This window comes from Pteropus alecto, unplaced genomic scaffold (assembly GCF_000325575.1).
Source record: "Pteropus alecto unplaced genomic scaffold, ASM32557v1 scaffold182, whole genome shotgun sequence".
Lineage (NCBI taxonomy): Eukaryota > Metazoa > Chordata > Mammalia > Chiroptera > Pteropodidae > Pteropus > Pteropus alecto.
Genome location: NW_006433946.1, coordinates 1,740,975 through 1,758,936, shown reverse-complemented (window position 1 = coordinate 1,758,936; position 17,962 = coordinate 1,740,975). Strand labels below are relative to the sequence as shown.

The 17,962-nt window shown below is 32.5% G+C and overlaps 1 protein-coding gene and 1 pseudogene across 1 annotated transcript in view; one reads left to right on the top strand and one right to left on the bottom strand.

Moving 5' to 3' along the window:
* ERBB4 (erb-b2 receptor tyrosine kinase 4) overlaps positions 1-17,962 on the top strand; it is a 988,299-nt gene that overhangs the window by 92,474 nt on the left and 877,863 nt on the right. The window lies entirely within an intron of this gene.
* On the bottom strand, positions 1,635-1,753 carry LOC112477110 (annotated as a pseudogene).

Genomic DNA, 17,962 nt, shown 5'->3' with positions numbered 1-17,962 from the left:
CAAATTAAAGGAGAATGGGATGTGTATCCACTCTTAAAATCAGCCATTCCACTGGCACGAGAGAAAGATTCAGGATTCCCTTTGAAAGGTGGACGTTTACTAAGGTGAATATCTTTAAGTGTATATGTATATGAGTGAGGTCTAGTGACTGCATTGATTCCAAGTTGTGGTAAAAACAGTGTGGTTATTTTTTTCCATACCCTCTCCACCCATACCCCTAAGGCTCATAAGAGTCTGTGTCAGAAAAACTTTGTCGTCTCTTATAAGCCCTATATAGATGTTCTAAATATAGACTGTTTCAATTATATAATATAAGGAAAAATATGAATTCTAGCACTTTTTCTTAATCTCCGATGTTCTAAAGTATGAAAAAAAACTTGTCATTCCCATAAGCATCATCTAGGTACTTCAGGGACAGACATTGTCATGTGACCGTAACACTGTCTTTCTAGCACTTCTTAAATTCAAAGACTTGCTGGCCATGTGAAATCATATTTCTATTCATGCAGTCATGAGATTTCGGAATTCATTATAACAACTATGATTTACCTGTCAGTGATCCTTGGGACTCCAGAGGGCACGATTCAGATTATAAGACTGTGAATACACACCATGAAATTCCTTTGTGGATTGGTTTTTCTCTTGCTGACTACTAAGGAGTAAAATGATTTTAACAAGCCTTTTTAAAGCATGAACAGGAACTGGAACATAAAGCTACATAATTGAGTCACCTTGCTTAATTTCACTTTGTGAATTATTGGTTTCCTGAGAGCTAGTTTAACAGCTGAAGGGAGAAAAAATAATTTTTAAATTTCAAGTATCTCCTTACACACACAATACAATATATATATGCCTTGCTGTTGAATTGTACACCTAAAACTTACTGGATTTCATTAACCAATATCACCATAATAAAAAAAAGATTAAAAAAATAAAGTATCTCTTTGGGCATTTCTCTTTCAAGTAATGACTCTGCAAGAGTGCATGACAATATCATCAGTAAACTCAGGCTTTGAATTTAGAATGCACACTGCCGTCACATAGAATTCATTCATCACTCCAGAGTATGGAGATTTCAATGTGTTTGATTTGTTATCCTGAGTAGTTTTGGCTTCCTCTTGACTTACTATGGAATCGAAAAAAAAATAAATTATAGTTTCTAACATTTTAAGATATATATGTGTTCTTCACTTCTGACGAATTATATATAGATCACAATTTTTCCAAGAAAGGACTTCTGTCAAGGACCCATTTTTTTCTTAGATCAATTCTTCTTGTTGAGGACCTGGTTTGTGAAATAAAGTGTGAGACTTGTGTTAAGAGGAGATACAATTTGTAACATTTTGTCAGTTTTTAAATATGAAGATGTTTCTATCTATAAAATGCAAGTGGTTGAAGGTTAGCCTTTTTAGAAATCATATATAATTTTGAGCAGAAGTGAGAATTGTTAAATTTACCCCAGTAGTTTCTCAAATTTATATATATACATATATACACACACACACAGACACACACACATATGTGTATATATATAATATATAGAGATTTTTTTTAGGCGAGGCAACCCTTGGTTGACTTCACAGATTGCAAGGACCTTGTCACCTTATAATCCCTTATTATTTTTTAATTTTTTATGCCTACAGCCCCTCATCTTCCTAGGTGGTCTCCCATCCAAGTACTAACCAGGCCCCACCCTGCTTAGCTTCCGAGATCAGGCGGGATTGGGTTTATTCAGGGTGGTATGGCCGTAGACTATATAGAGATATTAAGAAAAAATGTTCTACACATAATAAAATATATTATATACTTTATATAGCTTCTACATGAATCGTCACACTGATAATGGATACAAACTGGAGCTTGAATAACCATATACATTTTGAAACTTTGGTTAATGGAATTTTCGAAAATAGTTTAGAAAATATCAGTTAATCTATAAAGGCTACTCTATCTACAAGTGAAATAAGTTAGCTAAATGTAGTAAAAGTTTCTAAAATATTATACCTTAAGAACACACAATATGTAACTTTGTATTACAGTACTGATGTCTGATAATTTTTCTATCACATAATCAAGACTGTATAACATATGTGGAAAATGCTGTATTATTAGACTTAGAGATGATTCCAGTGTGTAGCTGCCCTCCTCACTGCCCATCTGAATAACTCAGGAAAGAGATGAGGCAAGCTAATTATATGAATGATTTTTCATTGAAGAGGCTAACTAAAAGTAGGTCTCTCAGAGGTCATTCTTTAACAAAACTGTTACCCTCTACAACTTCGATGGGTCATTAGTGATGTAAAATATATTTCTTGGAAATAGAGCTCAGTAATTTGCAATGATGATTTAAAAATCTAATTGGATTCTTATCAACTAATTCTCAGTAAGCTGATGTAACTGCTAATTACTGTTGTTGGTGACATTTAGACATACTGAAGTCTAATTTTGCCTTTAAATTAGAAAATTCAAGGCTATATTTACAGAATCTGAGTTATTTAACACTTAGCAGGGTGCGTCTCCAATAGCATTATATATAGAGAGAGCACCCATTAAATTATTAAAGATAGTCTATGATTCACAGTTGGATGCAATAGTTGTGCAGCAGCACAATCCTGGTTACTTACGGTTTAATCATATTAAAAGTAACTAAAAAGCAAATCGCAACCACTAGTACATTGTACAGAAACAAAATCATGGTTTGTTTTCTATTGTTGTTTTTGTTGTTTAAGATTACACATTGGGATAAAAAAGCATTTAAAATTATAGCCTAAAACAGCTTTGTTAATTATAAAATTCTATTATCTTTGTCCATAAGCATGAAAATTAGTATTTCATTATGACTATTGAGTCATTGATCTCATCTCCTTTCAGGGAAAGTCATCCCTCAGGATGATATTAACAGAGAGAGAACGATCTAAACAACAAACTACCTGGATTACAACAAGATAGTGAGGTCCTGTCTTTCCCGAACTTTTTATTCCATTCAACAAATGTTTTAATCTTTGGAAAACAGTCATGGACAAAATAGTTAAAAATCCTTGTCAAAATATTTGACCTGGTACATTTTATATCATTTTAGAAGGAGGCACAATAAATAAATAAAACATATGGAACACTAGATAAGTGTTACAGAGAATATACCAAGAAAGAGGACAATGAATGTTGGGATCTTGAATTCGTAATTTTACATAGAGTGGTCAGAGAAAGACCTATTGAAAAAGTGGTGTTTGAGTAAAGATCAGAAGGAAGTAAAGAAGCCAGTAGGAAAGTGGTACAGGCTGATAGAACAGAAAGTGCAAAGGCGCTATGATGGCTCTGTTCAAGGAGATAGTAAGAACTACTATGTATGAGGGGGTAAGAAAATGCAACAGTCATTAGAGATGCGGCTGTAGAAATAATGAGACAGAAGGCGTGTAATGCCTTCGGATTTGATTTTCAGACGTATGAAAAGCCATGGGGGGTTCCGGGCAGTGGAGTGACTTGATTCGACATTCATTCTATAAGGATTATCTTGGTTCTTCAGTTGAGAATATACTGATGGGGGACGAGGGTGGTAATCCAGGTAAAAGAGTGCGTTGACTTTGTTCAGCATAGTAGCAGTGGATAGAGGTGTTGAGAAAGTGGGATTCTGGATACATTTTAAAGGTAAAAAGAGACTGCAGGAATTACTGAGAAACGAGATGTGAAGTTTCGAAGACAAAGAAGAATAAAAATAATTATCTTGCTAAAGAACACATGGTGGAATTATAGCAATTAGAGCCTGTTCACTGAACAACCACATACAGGCATACCGCATTGTATTGTGCTTTGCTTTATTGTACTTCACAGATGTTGCATCTTTTACAAATGGAAGGCAAGACCATCCACTAGCAAAAAGATTACAACTCGCTTTATTGCGACACTCATTTTATTGTGGTATTTTGGAACTGAAACCGCAGTATCTCCGAAGTATGCCTGTATGCTTTCTAATATTTGACTTAAATACGCTGATAAATTCCCAACTGGAGAAAGTAATTAAAACAAAATACAGACCTATTTAAATCTATTGAATATAATTATCTCTCAGTTTCCTAGTCTATAAAATGAGATGAATAATATGATATGACCTACTTCACAATACTATAAATGGGAAGAAAGATGAGTTATGTAAAGCACTCAGCACAATCCATATAACATATTAAGAGCTTTAAAAATGTTGTCAAATGCCCTATAAAATTTTGAGGGAGGACTATTAGATTTTTGGTGTATGACGGTCACCTCTGGTATGCTCGCCTATCTAAAGTATATGATACCTTAAAGACAGTGCTCTTCTACTTCCTTGGGAATCCCTGGTGGACTCTTCTGCTTTTTGGGTCCTGTTTAGGTTCATCTAATTATCAATTTGGGAAACCACAGTAGGAAATTAGAGTGAGAAAGGATATTGAGACTGGGTATTTGTTCTCCTGATTCCCTCTCTGTGATATCTTGGTTTGTGTCCTTCGATGGAAGGTTATTGCTGCTCTAAAGGAAACTGACTTTAAAAAGTTCTCCTTGTTGTGTAACTTTTCTATTCCCCGGTTAGGTCCTGTTGGGCCAGTGGCTGATGCCAGCCCTGATGCTCTGGTCTCATTCCTGCACTATCTTTTGTTATTCTCCCACACTGCCCACAACTTTAAAATTAATAATGTCTATATTAACTTTCCTTGAATTTTACTAATTTGATTGTGTGACTTATTGGTTGCTAGGACTCTGATAAACTGGGGAATAAACAACTCACATCGTAATGTCAGGCCATTTTATAAAAGTGATGCCAGGGAATGAGACTTGGGCTACTTTATCTATAATGCCTGAGACTTTTCTTCTCTTTCCAAGTTTAGTCGGGTATGTATCTGTTTCTTCTCTTTTTGATACTAATACATAGGCTCACACCCAAACTGTTCACCCTCCCTCTAGTAATTTTCTCAATGGGTTTAAGGTTTTAAAAACAAAAGCCAGAAAAGATTATCTTTGGAAATCTAGTGAGGTGAAGGAAACCAATGTTCTTGTTATCAACTTGGAATTAAAGGAGGAAAAATATAATATTTACAAAAGAGAAATCAATACCTCAAATGATGAACCAAGAACAGATCTAGCCACTATGTATATGTAATTTTTTAAAAATAGGAAAATGTGTTTTCCATCATCTTATATTTAAATATATTATTATTTTGTTCATATAAAATTTTTGCCCAGCTTATGTCATTCTTGAACCCATAGCGTAATAAAAATTAGCAATAAAGAAAAATAAGATTCTGTAAGGAATTTGCCAGTTATATAGAGTCAAAAGATGGAACTAATTTATTTAAGTGAGATTAAAATTCTATCTACTATGTGCGTTTTCAACATAAAGGTATTATTATTCTAAGTTCTATATTTGTAAGTCTTCTAAATAGTTTAAAAAATTATCAGATCTATACATGTGAAGCTTACAGAAATTGCAGTTTCCCTTAATCCTTCTTCTTACCCTAGCTTTTTACGCATCCTATTTTTGTTCCCATTTTACATTTTACTAGGAAAGCATTGGCCCGCAGCTAATGCACTCAGTTCCCATAAACTGACATACCCTGGAAAATTAAACAAAAGGGACCAAGCAAGAAAGGCAGAACAATTTCTTTTAGGTATACTGAATAATTTCTAATAAGGCCCACTAATATTTCTTTTAGTCTTTGAGTACTCAAATCATTGCTACTTTACTTTCTTATAAGAAAATGAAATATATTTATAGGAAAATGAAGTTAATTTTGTGACCAATGATACTATTTTATTTCATAATAGGACATTTTAGGTGTTTTTCCAAGATGACATAAAAAGTATTTCATACACTGCAAAACACTTAGAAGCATTCTCCCAATTATTCCCAATCCTTAAATTCGAAAGTGCCCTTAGAACAGGCTCAAGGCAGAATACGCAATAGAGAAAGATGGGTAACTTTTAAAACTAGCGCAAGTACTAAGACTGACAATATGATAAACTACCATCTCTACCTTAAACCCTCACCCTTGCCTTTCATTTGCAAATAAGCAAGCAAGTGGCCTGTTTTTAACACATGGACCATTAACTGGCTTCTTCTATTTGCATAGTAATGATAGTGAACCAATGGTGATTTACGGCTCTGACTTGTATCATAAATAACAGATCATTTACACTGCTAATTACACTCATTTCCATATCAATAATGCATTCTGGATTGGGTTGGACTACTGCATTTGAAATGGAATGGAATGATAAATTGATTCTCTACTAAAATGGTATAAAACGGGTATCTCTTACAAGTAGATACTGTTAAGTAATGCAGATAAGTACACAAGACCTTTTTACACTTTATCCTGTAACTTAAAGCATCAGAAGTATAAATTTATGAGAAAAGTACTGTCCCATGTACAGCACAAGTGTTTAACATTTGTTTATATCTGTTGGTGTCTGTGAGCACTACTTGGCTGGAGTATGGTAGTTGTAAGGCCTATGTCTTATGTTCATTTTCTGGTAGGCCAGTTAGCTTTCAGCTCTATTCTGTGATCCTAGACTATACTCACAATCTACAATAGTTATTTTTAAAATATAGGCTTTACTTCAAAAGAGGTGATCATGAAGGGGTGTGGATAGCTATACAAACTCATCATTACTGCTCGAGAATCATTACAGTTCAGTATATGCCTTATAGATAGATAAATGGTACAGACATGTATATTCATCATTAATATAAAAGTTTCTCCAAGTTTCTCTGTGTGTGTACATGCACATGTAGAGAAAGAAAGAGACAGATGAGATTTTTATGAAAGACTTTAGTCAAAATATCAGCTTCTGTGTTTCATCCACAGAAGGAAATGATTAAAACATAATGAAATATTTGTTTAGAGAAAATGCATGATGAAAAAGGCCTAATTTGTACGTTATAACCACAGTCTTATAAAAAATTATTTTAATGTACATTTTTACATAAAATACATTTAATAATTAATAAAACAATCAGAAATTGTATTTTTCGGTATGATTTAAACCCTCTATGAAGAATGATATTATGTTCAAAGTTAAAATTAGAGAACAATGACCAATAATATACTTCCAAAGTTATTAGCATCTAAAATGCTTTGTAAAAAATTTTAGCTTTTGTATAAATGAAAAAGGAGATGGAAAGTCTGATTGTTATTTTTGATATCAGAAGACATTTCTGAAGATAAATGTTTCAAATGTGAATTGATTCAGAAGAAAACTTTGTTATTATAATTGAACCGTGAAGCTAATGATTCACATGATTAAATGACTTATCTTGCATATCAACAATTTGATTATTAAAGCATTTAGTTGACAGGGACAAAGAAATGAAAAATACATAAACTTTCCTGTTACTCCAAATTATAGTTTAAAGTGATGTATACCAGCTAGCAAAAAAAAAAAAAAAATGCTAAAGGAGAATAAAATGAAACAGTCAGTGAGTATAGTGTATCTATGAATATCATTGTAGGGGTTGAGGCAGTGCCAGACGCAGAGTAAGTAGGTATTCAATAAATATTTACTTATTAAATAACCCATGTATAGGTTTGAAAGTAAAACAAAGACTGTTCTTTTGGTTCCAATAGCTAAGTAGGCATTTTGATGAAAGAATGATCTGATGTACAGAAAAGCTATAGGAATTTCAAGATGAGTTGTCAAAGGACATCTAATAAAGATGAGAACAAAATAGTTTTTATTAAACCATGATTAACAATAGTTGTGATTAAAAACTGTAGATTGTATTCCAGAAAGTGTTATTTTTAAAAACTTGATGTTACATGATTTAGCACAGAATTCTAAAATGTTATTTATATTTTAATAGTATATTTTTGGTGATTTAATAAATTTAATAGTATATTTTGGTGAAAAAACTCATGGGCCAAATCAGGACTATAGGCACATCTTCCTCTCACGTTGGCTCAATATTTTAAATCACATGGTCAAGTATGTGTCTGTCTCCACCTAGTGAAAGTGTACCTTAATTAAAAGTTTTCTTTGCATTGTGTTATCACCCTCCTTAAATTTGAACACACAAATGCAAAGCTAACAAGAGACAGCATCAAACACACAGACTTTAATTAAAGAATGTTAAAAATAGTTATGCGTGCAGAATTGTAATTATTGTTAGTTCGCCCATGCTGTGTGGGTAGCAATTAATTAGCATTTAATCATTTTCATCTATGTATTTATTTGTACACTAACCCAGAAGATTCATAGAGCAGACATCCTACGTGTCAATAAGAATAGGGCACGCAACGTCACACTTTTGCTGCTCCTTATTGCAGTATGAACTGAAGTAATCGATATGTCATTTTCCCACTGTAGATGCATGTAATTTTACCAATGGTCATCAACTATTGACATTACTAGCTGTATCTCTACTTATGGTCTTCTCCCTTTATCTTAAAGATGACGCCTCTTCCTTCTGTGATTCAGATTCTCAGTGTCAACTTTGGGATTTTTCTGGTGGCAATTTTAGAAGATAGTAGCTAAGTTACAAAGTTTTACTTGGTATTGTGTGCAATGACTGTTATATGAATCACAAACATAAACTAATAGTTTCTCTAAGCATGTGCATCTGTCTGTGTTTGATTGTAGTTGTATTGTGTTTTTATTTGCCCCCCTCATATTCCTTTCCCTGGGAAGTTTAGCGTCATGAAAATTGTTTTGCCACTAGCTATATTCATAGTACTTATTTACTCAGATTATCTTAAAATTTTATAACTTTGATTTTATTACTGATCTTTAGTATTTACTTTGTTATCTTCTAAAAATATCTGCTATGATATTCTGAATATTTTAAGTTTCAAAAATTATTTAAAGCTATTACACTCTATGGTTTTTAAAGTAATATTTATTTTATCGACAATGATTGATAAATATTCTATCGAAATGATGTAACAGCTGAAGGGATTAATTTTGATAATTTTAAATTATATGCTTGCATTTGCATCAGTGAATTCTTTTTAATGTTTTAACTTGGGGCTACGCTAATATCTAACTTGGTAATTCCTCCCCTACCAAAATTAATAGAGAGAAAGGACCAGTGGTTTTCTGAATAGAGTCTACTAGTCTTTTATGTCATGTGATCGTAGACCACTGATGACATAGAACTCTGTGAGAACTTTCCTTTCATAGCAAAAGTTTTGGGTTGTGCGTAGAACACACCTGGTGAAACTCGATGTCATATAAATGTCTTAAAACAAATTGTTAATTTGTGTTGCTGTTTCTGCTGACTTTGCAGAGAGCTACTGATTTTTTTCCTCCATGTCTTAATGTACAAACGCTTTTGTGACAGTTCACCAGCAAATAGCAAATACTAAGCACAAATGATGTATTTATCTTGTTGAGCAATTAGAGATCTGATATTTAATCAAATATGAAGTTTCTAAATGTATGTTATATTTCGATGGTGCTGGGAACATCTTTAAAACTGCATATTTCCATTTATGCCATCATACCACCATGTTTGCCTTCTCTGAATTGGTCAGTCCTTTCTACATGTTTATGTCTTATATGTCTTCTGAGTTTAGACTTTAAATCAAAGTTGTATGGATTATATACTTTTAATTTTAAATTCTTCAGACTTTTCTGAGAGTATTCTAAATAAACTTATTCACTTGACTGGTTCAGTTTTTTTAATCTCTTATGATTACAGAGATGTCTCCAATTCATTATTTAAAAGAGAAGTTTTAAAGAATCTCAAAAGTAGTCAATATTCTGGATCCCACTATAGAATAGGACACTAATTAACTCAATTCTAGTTATGGATTGATTGCCAAATATATTTAGGTGTCTTAAGCATAAATTATGCAAAAATGAATAAGATGCATTTAACTTTAACATATAGTAAATTTTCAAAGTTAAATGAATAATTGGAAATGAATAAGTGAATCAAATTACTAAATTAATGAATTTGAACTCTTGAAATCAGGATATGTAATAATATTATGAATTAAAAACATGTATATACATTTATATGTATACATATATATGTACACACACATACACATATACACATGGTATGTTAAAATCACAAGTAATTTTTATCTAACATTTCTTTTAACTAGAAATACACATGATAAACCTTAAATTAACTTTTAAATTGGACTTATAGTATAATTCAAAAAACAAGAAGATAAAACATATCTCCTGATCTTTCTATCTTGAACACTAATTTTTGAGAATTTTTTAAAACATATAATTCTATTTTCTTCTTTAGTTAGTATACTTTTTCTTAGAAGCATATTCCCTGTAGTAAGTCAATTTATGATACTGTCTCATCAAAGGCCTAATCCATGATAGGGTGGATGAAAGGAAGTGGAAAACCTCCTCATTTACCAAATAAAGTTGGATCCAATGAAATTAAGGATTTACATATACTGATATTATCTTGTGGATTAGTCAAGCACCGAAATGCTGAAAAAAAAAAAACCTGCTGATAGATGAAAGATAAACGAATCATTAGGCTGAGGTGTGCCTGTAGCCTGCATTAATGAAAGAATTTCCTTGCTCAATTTCTATAGTGACTCCAGACTATACATATATATGTAGTATAGTAATATAATGCTTCGCTAATAATGATGTGAGAGTTGAACTTGGGTTTTTCACAGAGTTCATATATATAGATTAGTTAATTTAATCTTGTCATGGTTTTAAAAGCTTTATTCATATTTTATATGAGTGTATTATGTGAGTTTGAATGACTCAAGAACAAGGCAGTTTGAAGTTCAAAAGTTTTAATTCAGATATTATAGATATTATCTTTTTGAATGTAGGAAGAAAAGATCCTGAAAATGAGAAAGCGTTTCTAAACTCCTTTCCTCAGGGTTTAATCTTTTCACAAGTGTCCAGTGGTGTGAGCCAGACCTTTCTAGCAAAGGAATGAAAGGATGTTGTAAATAGTACATTATTGTGCATTTCTATCAAAGACAGGAAACTGGGGGGCTTGATGTGTATCTTAATTCCCCCGTTCTTATCCTTGATGCCATATTTTCAACAGCTTGTTCATTTTGAGGTGGCAGATAAATAGGTTATGGGTGGATCCAGTGGGAAGGTAACTGTCCATTGAGTTCACAAGGAATTGTGCTTTAGTAACTACTTCCCATGTCTTTTGCAATTTGTTGGCATGCAAATGCAGGTCACTGGAAAGTTTTGGTGATATAGCCATGTGTGGCTGGCTTCATGAGTCTGCAGTCTGTGTAGTCACACAAGACCATGTGCTTAGAAGGGATTCATGTTTTGTTGTCACCATCTTGAAATTCTTAATTTGAATAAAGGATCCAACATTTTTATTTTGCACTAGACTCCACAAAGTCCATAGCTTACTGTGGTCCCAAGGATGATATCATAGGTCAAATGGAAAACAGAAATTCTCCAATTCTTGCATGTTGCCAAGAGCCATATCTGTATTTAACATCAATATAGAAAACTAACACATCAAAGAGGAAGATAAACTCCATTAGAAATGCTATTTAGAAAATATTGGTGTGGTGCTATTTAGATAGGCATTGTTATTTATATTTAGCTAGGTATTTTCTCTTTATTTTGTCCTAGAATATCAATGTTTATCAATGATATACACAGTATATCAGTGTCTTCTGGATAAACACATTTCATGGTGATTAGATGTGTGTATCCCTTTCGTCTTCAAGTAGTTTGGAAAGTCTCCTGTTTGTGTGTGTGTGTGTGTGTGTGTTCCAGCCAAATAACTCTCTGTTACATCTTTTATTTACTAATATTTTCCCACTGTCTCTAGATGCCTTTCTCATCAGCTATATGGCAGGAAAAATCTGCAAATACAAGTATACAGCATTCTATGTAAATTATTTTTACTTATGCTGCTTCATTTCATTAAATTTGCCTTGCTTTTAATGAAGCTTTAGGAAAGTGGGCTGGGGCTAATTTCAGACAGAAATACTGTACTGTTTATACCAAATCATAAAGTAGGTATTACAAAATAAAGTTAAGTGGTTAAACATGGGCTTTTTTTTTTTTTTTCTCTGAATCAACTTACACAGTCATAATATTTCCTCTCTCCATTCTTGGATCATCCCTTCCACTTCTAGGATATCAAGGTAAGTAAGTGACGTTTGACAAGAAAATTAGGATCCAAACCTACTGCAGCGGGATAGTGTTCTCATCAGACATGTTCCTGAAATCATCATCAGATTCAGTTTAATAGATTCAAACACTCATTTGTTGTGAAACAAAAAAGCATGTTACTCCTAGTTGAATTAGCATTAGGTTGGCAGAGCTTAAGGGAACTTTTGGCCTAGTTGATGTTTGGATCCAGTTCTCTGAGTGTTTATTTCAAGCCAAATGTCTAACTAGACAGAAATCTGTGCATGTAGTCATTTACTGTGACAACAACTACATCATTAGATAAACCAGTCTGGTCACAGATTATGAGTTAGCCTCTATGTCTTTAGCCAGCTTCCTTCTGTGGGTTTCTATTTAAATCAATTCAATATGTTTTCTAGTTCAGATTCATATGAAACAGAATGAAAGCTAGGGGAAAAAAAAGTGTTGTACTCATTTCCGATGTCTGCAGGACTGGGAAGGAATCGTTAAACTTCATATTTTTATTAGGATCAGAAATTCCAAAGTACCCAACTTACCAATTTTGTTTAAAATACTAAGATTGTAGCCCTGAAATTTCTTCAAACTCATATGAGAAATCCCCGAGTTTTTGGAGTGAAGCAATTCAGTGCCACATAAAGTTTTTACAGCACTTCAGATTTCTAGGAGAAAGATCACCTTCCAAATTGTAGATGAACTTCTGGTATGCAAGACACCTCTACCTACTAAAGACATTCAGCCTGCTAAATTGCAAATATTAAATCATTTTGATTTTTTAAAGTTCTTAGTTAAAAGAACATAGAATGAAAATATAATTTTTATAGCCTTTCACTAATAGTACAATGAATCTGCCAAATGAGAAGTTTTACAAAACATTCTTCTTCGTAAAGTATTCTAAGTGGTGATATTTAGTGGTAAAACATGTTACTGTTGAAGTTTGAAGGATCTCAAATAGCAGTCAGGCAATTTCAGAGATGAAGTCCTATGAGATATTGCTAGGTTTTTTTTTGAATTGTTGTGTTTGTGTGCATCTGTGTATGTTTAGGAGTATGATACAACCACTTTACTGTACTACTTCATGGAGCTGTTTCACATACATTTTCTCATCAGATCCTAAGAACTCAGGCAAGTGGTTAATTTTATCTTTATTTTACAGATAAAAAAAGAGAAAGAAAACAACTAAGAATCTGAAAGATTAAATAAGCTTACAGGATTCTTATAGGTATGAATTGTGGTGGAGTATCTGTTGTTTTATTATTTTGAAGATTTTTTTTTTCATGAACAGAAGTACTATAGATAATAGATTATCAGCAGAAGATAACTAAAGTATTGTGTGGTTTTCTAAAAATGCACACACATATGTATATGTTCATGTGAAAATAAATGCTTATTAAATATAGGTAATACCTATAAAATATTCTAAAAGATGTGGGAATACAGACTTGATTTGGATTATGATTTCAAGCACAGGGCCCTTTCTGTTGCACCATGCTTTACCCATATTGTTTGTGTTACTGGCTTTTAAAATTAACCAGATGCTTTCCATTAGTGAGCATAAGACAAACAAGGTATACAAACTGCTGTATTGTTGTATTCCTTCCAACCACTATTAATTGTGATCATCATAATTAAATTAAACTTGGCAAAAATGGCTTATCCAGTTGAGTAAATGGGTTATAACAGTGAAGACTGTTTAATATTCTGAGATTTTAATGATATAGCCAGATGTGTATGTGGGTATTTAGCTTTCCCGCTCATTTGAAATCATGAGTAAATGAGAGACTAGGTGTATGTGCAAGGACTTTTCCTCCTGTAACACACTATAAAAATACTATTTACTTCAATGTGTGTCCACATATCACAAAGCAGGGCAGAAGGAATTATCCTATTCATCAGACTGATGTAGATTACAAAACTTGACAATTAGGAGCTGAATATTTTATGATCTTTTTAAAAATACACTAACATGGTACAGAAATACATTTAAGCTGCTGCTTTGTAAAACAAAAGTTACCTTGTTTCAAATTATATATGTAATTGAATACATTTGGATGGAAGTTTCAGCTGAGACCTGAAGACAATAGGAACCACAAGACTATCATGATCAGTTTGAAAGAAGAAAGTGAGGAGAAAACTACTACTGGGATTTTTAAACACATTAGCCAAATTAAGGGGGATATTGAAGAAGATTCGCAAAGAATGATTCTGATGCTGTGATTTTGATTCCCACATCCTCCAGAGGGGGATAGTGGGCATAATTCTCTTCACGAGTATGCCTTTAAGAAAACCAAAGACAGTTTGAAGGATATGGTAGACTTGTCTGTGAGAGACTGACTAATGACCTTGACTTTGGAGTAACTAAGACATGGTTGTGCTACACTCCCAGAGTTGATCCAAGAAAAAAGAAGTCTTTCCAATGGACCAGATGAGGGATATCGGGAAAAGCTGGTGTGGCCTCATCTTAGTCCTGTTCAAGAAGCTGGTCTGGAGGATCAAAATCACCTTTTCATAGAGAAGCTGCAGGCGCTACAAGATAATTAGGGACTAATTGTAGCATTCATCCTTGTTAGGGAAACTTTAGGTAAGAGAATTCCGACTTAAGAGGGAGGGGAGAGAAGGAAGCGTGGCTTCCTAGTAGAGCTCTAGAAAGTGTTTAGGACTGAGGAATCACTTTAAACAACTGGCAAGTTCTAAGAGCTCCAAAACTAGCTCCTTTACCTATCAAGTAAGAACTTTTCTACTCCTCTATGATCCAAAGCTGGCAGATTTAGAAATTGGAATGAAAGAGGGTAGGAGTACAAGCTAGGGTAAGAGAGAAGCTGTCACATCTCCCTTTCTGACAGCAGTGCTTATTCATCAGAATAGGTATGACAGTAAACATTTATCTTTCCATTAATTAACTATTTTGATGTAATTTCCTTCTTGGTGTATGTCAATATGTCTTTCTAATTTTTGGTTTCACAAATATCCATTGCGTAAATTTCTAAAATTTGTAGGAGTTCCCTGGGTAGGAAAAAGTTTAAAAATGACTTAAAAGGAGCATCATTTAAAGACTGCTTTTTACTTCTGAGTTTATTGGTTATGACACTGAAAAATATAACTTTGAAACAAGTAGAATAGAAATAAATGTAAAAATTTATCTATATCTGATACCTTATTATTTAAAAAAAATAAATGATTTGTTTTTGGTCTGGGTTCTAGTTACTCATATAACACTTCATTACTTCATAATTAAAAAAATTTAATTGAGTTTATTTTGTTATGAAACCAAGGGTTTTTATAAAAATGTAGTTTAAAGAATTTTACTTAAATTGCTTTTTTAACTTGTAACTTTTAAGACAGGAATATTCTAATTTGTCTGAATACAAATATGATCAATAGAGTTGCCTAACTTAGTATTTAAAAAGTTAGTCATTATAGAGTATAGCTATACTTTATTATTTTGCAGCTAGAAATTACTCAATAAATTATTTTCGAGGAACTATATGACTATGTGTTTATAAGTATAGATGTGTATATTTGTGTAAATGTTAGAAACTTAAATGATGAATAGTCAATACAAGAACAGTTTAAGTGTCATATTCTTACATGAAATAACTATGAAGTGGGAGGTAATATAACTGCTAATAATATATATTCATATTTAATTTCACATTTTTAGCCAATACTATTTCAAAAAATATGAATCATTCGTGCCTTAAATAATTCTTAGTCTTAGGTGAAAAAAAATGAGAGGAGTATATTATTTAGTGAGACCACACATGCCTTCATGCTGTAGATAAGTCTTATTTAAAGCAAACTTAAATCACTTTCAGGATTTTCCAAACTAAGAAAACTTAAATAAGGAAATAAAACATAAAATTTTCTCAAAATAATTCCATATATATGTTTTATATATTTCCTTAGTTAAATTTACCTTCTCAATTATCATTTCTTTAAAAAATAAACAACCTCTTCCCCATTTGTAATATCACACACACTATGTAATTTTGCATATTTTAATTTGTGTACTAGAATGTTTGCTCTTATTCCTGACTGCCTAACCCTAACAAATGCATCAATAAATATATTACACAATTTTCATCATTAATAACAGTGATTCTTACCATGTATTTCTTAGTAGAAAGTCATTATGATATGGTCTTTTTGTGATTATATTATTGTATAGCTGTGTAAAATGTCTTTCTTCTAGTTACAATTATTATACCTATAAAATAGTTGAAATTCCTGAAAATTAAAAAGAAACAGTTATCTCTTTCAAATTTTATAACTAAGCAGTCCATGAAGTTTCTTCAATATATATCAGTTTAAGAGTTTATTATTTTAGATTCGTTGTTTTCTGCAAATTGAGCCTGGATTTTTTTCAGTGTGTATGTCTATGACTAGAATACATGAATTTAGACTTAAGAGTGCTGCGGTGTTTAGTCTGAAGAATCATTCTGCTCTGAAATTTGTGTTTGACGTGATGTCTTGTGAGAACAAAAACTTAGTCATACATTTGTTACTGAACCATAATGATCAACATTTTCATTGTATCATTCAGTGATTTATTATCATGTTGGAGACTGATGAATGTGACTCATGGTGTGAGCACACCGAACCCAACAACTCGTTTTACAAATTTGGTAGTGAAAATGCTTAACGAATTCTCAGCATGAGCATGTGATAAACAAAGCTCTTTGGTCGTCATGCTTTACAGGCTAGTCATCACTATCTTTACCTTGGATATATTTTCACAAACACTGTACCTGCAGTTCTTACTCTTAACAAATTCATTTATACATGTGATATATATTTTCCTGAAATAGATATATATTTAAATACATAATTGTATGTAAATATAGAATTTAATTAAAAGATAGGCTAGATTTCACCACAGTAAAAAATAATCCGCAAATTTCAAGGATTTCTAAACATCAAGGATTTATTTCTCACTCACGTTAAAGGTCCAGGGAGGAATGGCTGGGTGCTCTTCTTCACCATTGCCATTGTCCTTACTTCTGGACCGAGGCTTATGGAGCAGTCACCATCTAGAACTTCATCATTTGTTGTGCCAGAGGAAAAAGAGAAGATGTGGAAGTTCTACTGGCTCTTGGAGTTTCTGCTTAGGAGTGACACATGATACTTACTCTTATATTTCTTTGATTAAATAAAGTCAAATGGCCATGTCCGAGTTCACTGATGTGAGGAAATGCAGTTCTACTCTGGGTCCAAAAGAAGAGAGAATAAACATTAGTAAGTTTACTTATCATTTTTTTACAGAGACAACGCTTAAGATTATAAACAAGGATTATGATGAACAGATAGGTTAAGGAAGAGAGAGTGTGGTATAATACAATTAGTAACATTTGTGTTTCTATGCATTTTTACCCTTATTCCAACTTCTCTTCTTCTAAATAACCTATTGCATGTCCAAGCTACATGCTTTTCCATTTTAAGCATATGGAAATTGATACTTTATGGAAATGAAGCATAATTAAGTTTTGTGATTAGGTAGTAAATTTAGCTGTGTCCTTGGAAAGATGATGTAGTAAAGAAATTATTTCTATTATCTGTAAAGAGAATTAGCCAAAATGAAAGAAATTATCTTTGAAGAATGCAGTAGGCAGGTAATAAATTTGGTTCCAGAAACTACAAGTTGATTTCTGGCATTACGGAGTTGATGATCATTCGGAATGACAGAATTACTTTTAAATGATATATGGAAAAAATTCCAGTAAAATTTTATAATAAATGCAGGTAAATTTCAGTAGAATTCTGGTTCCTAGAATTTGCTACATATTGGAATCATCTGAGAACTTTTAAAATATCCTAATGCTTGGGTATCAGAACATCTTGTGGGGGACAAATGGAGAGTGGTCCAACCATCATT